The sequence below is a fragment of the Arvicanthis niloticus genome, chromosome 2 (genome assembly GCF_011762505.2).
Source record: "Arvicanthis niloticus isolate mArvNil1 chromosome 2, mArvNil1.pat.X, whole genome shotgun sequence".
NCBI lineage: Eukaryota > Metazoa > Chordata > Mammalia > Rodentia > Muridae > Arvicanthis > Arvicanthis niloticus.
The window spans coordinates 80,409,796-80,412,723 of record NC_047659.1 but is presented as its reverse complement, the minus strand read 5'-3'; the positions used below and the strand labels follow the sequence as shown (position 1 = coordinate 80,412,723).

Sequence of the window (2,928 nt, the reverse complement as noted above, 5' to 3'; positions counted from 1 at the left end):
TGCCCTTAAGTTTCCAGCTCCATCTCTCTTCAAAATGCTCAAATTGTTCCACTTCTCTTTCTATCATATTTGACCACCACATACTCATATATTATGGTGGCGCCTGCTTTAGGCTGACCACATAGTTTATAAGCCCCTGGGTAACATATTCGATTCATGCTAAGTGATGTGGACTGGCTACTAGCAGGTTTCTATATCCCTGCTAGACTGCAGGCCTGTGGGTGGCATGGTAATCAGCAGGTCTCTATTTGTCTTCCTCCTCCCCTGCTATGATGCCTGGATTTGATTTGATGTGATGTGATTTTTATGAGTCCTAAGCGTAAGACAGCTCTGACCACCAAGGCAGGCACCAAGCTAGGATAAACAAAGGACTGCCATCTGCTCTGCCCCTGACCGATATAAGAACACCACCACTAACAAGGTATCTCTTTGCCCTTTGCCAGGGGGACACTTTGCCCTTTATGAATGATGCAATATTTGCTATCTATATAAAGAACATTTTCAGATGCTTTCTGAGTCTATAATTTCATGGTCCTGACTTATACCTATATGTATATGTATGTGCTGAAAAAGAGAAGAAACTGTTGCAATGAGTGGAGATTTCACATTTAACGGAACAAGGAAAGTCTTTTACATCTACAAATAGACTAAAAAGAATATTCTCTGAGCACTTTGATTTTCTGCCATTCAACTATGAATTTGAAATACTTTTTATAATATAAACTATACAAATATATACAAACATATGCATGCACAATACACATGCATAAATACACATACATACACAGGCATGTTGTGTGCTCATACAGATAACTAAATTTATAATTATGTCGAAGGCTCAACAGCTAATGATGTTCATGGCCTTGAAAATAATTCAAATATTTACTTCATTTTACAATTGCACACTGAATATTTTTGAAAAGAATTTCTTTCAAATTCTAGGTAATTAAGTTGAATCTTCTTTTCAAGGAATATTTGTTTAAACAATATATTAATTGTTTAGGATAACTTTTCCAGAAATGGGACCAGTTTCAATCCATATTTTCAAATAATTACCAAAGAACACATTTATTAAATTCTTCCATTATGTTCTTGTCATTGTTATTGGTATGTATGCTCTGACCTTTGGAAAAATGAACTTTTCAGAAACTCCACACTAAGTTTGCCTGCTTATTTTTGAAGCGAAATGGAAGAGAGGGTTGGTGCGGGACAGCTGGATGGGATGGTGGGAGGGGAAAATGTGGTCTGCATATATTATATTAAAGAAGAATCTGGTTTCAATCAAAAATAAATGGAGAAAAAGGAAAAAAGTGTCTGGTGGCAATAAACTTTAAGCAAATATAAAACTTTCTTGCTTAATTACTTCTCATATATGCCTGACACAATAAAAAAGCATTAATGTACACTTTTCATTAACTTAATAGACCTTATTATGAAATTAATAGGTATAAAATATAGTATATTAATGATACAGAATGTATATCTATACAGTAATAGCTACAATCACATAAGCACACAGCAATGGCATTTGAAATTAAATATATATATGAACATATATAGACTCCATCTATGTATACATTTTTACTGATATATCACTATAAAGCAAAGAAGAAATTATTTTAAAGTTTTGAATACTGCTGTATATCAATGACTCAGGCAAAACAATTTATGCCAATGAAACAACACAAAAATATCATTTTTGAGGCTGAGTATTGTTTTATTGTCCATATTGATCTTTACTCAAGCAGTTCTCTATTGTTTAAGGTTTAGATTACAATTCTGTGTGTACTATTACAAGTAATGCCAAACAATATTATTCTGTTACATTCATAAGATAAATTTTAAAAGTACAGCCAGGTGGTATAATAATTATACATTCACTTCTTTCTCTTTTTCTTGGTCCCTCCTTTGTTCATTCATTTTTTTCCTTCCTTTCTTTTGCTATTATCCTTAGACAGACTCTAATATAGTTCTCACCAGTTTAGAGCACACCATGTAAATGAGGATTGCTTAAACTATTTATTTATTTATTTATTTATTTATTATTTACTTTACATCATGATCAAAGATCCCTGCCCAGTCCTCTCTTCTCCAAGTCCCACTCTCACATGCCCCTTCTGTACCCCCTCCTCCTCTTCTCCTCTGTAAAGGGGTACCCCTCATGGGTACTAACACACTTGCAGCAGAACTAGTCACACTCCCTCTCAGTGAAGCCTGAAGAGGTAGCCCCAGCTTAGGAAAAAGGATCCAAAACAGGCAACAGAGGTCAGAGACAGCCCCTGTTCCAATCTTAGGGAACACACCTAAAGCCCAAGCTGCACATCTGCTACATATGTAGAGAGGGCTAGGTCCAGCCCATACATACTCTTTGGTTGGTGGTTCAGTCTCTGTGACCCCACATGGACCCAGTGTAGTTGATGCTGTAGCTCTTCTTATGGTATCCTTTGCCCCTCAGGCTCCCTCAGTCATTCTTCTAACTCTTCCCGGAGATTTCCTGAGCTCTGTCTAAAGTTTGAGTGTGGATTTCTGCATCTGTTTCCATCAGCTGCTGGATGAAGCCTCTCAGAACACAATTACATTAGTATCCTATTGTAAGCATAGCAGTATCATTAACAGTATCATGAATGGGCTCTCTCCCATGGGATGAGTGTCTTCTTGGGCCAGTCACAGGTTTGCTATTCTCTCAATCTCTGCTCCATCTTTATACCTGCACATCTTGTAGGCAAAACAAATTGTGGTTCTAAGGTTTTGTTGACAGAATGGTGTTCCCCCACCTTCCTTTGGAATTCCCAGCAGGCTGTAGAATGTGATCACTTCAGGCTCCTCAACTGCTAGCAGTAATAGCTAGGGTCACCCCCATAGACTCCAGGAAGCTTCCCTCATCCCAGGTCTCCAGCTTGTCCCAGAGATGCTCTGTGCTCTGGCATA

The 2,928-nt window shown here is 37.4% G+C and overlaps 1 non-coding gene across 1 annotated transcript; it reads right to left on the bottom strand.

The window, feature by feature from the left end:
- Positions 1-304: 304 nt before the first annotated feature.
- LOC117704750 (small nucleolar RNA SNORA48) lies at positions 305-448 on the bottom strand. Its single transcript, XR_004606284.1, has one exon. It is a non-coding gene; the product is annotated as a small nucleolar RNA SNORA48 (small nucleolar RNA).
- Between the last annotated feature and the right edge of the window lie 2,480 nt (positions 449-2,928).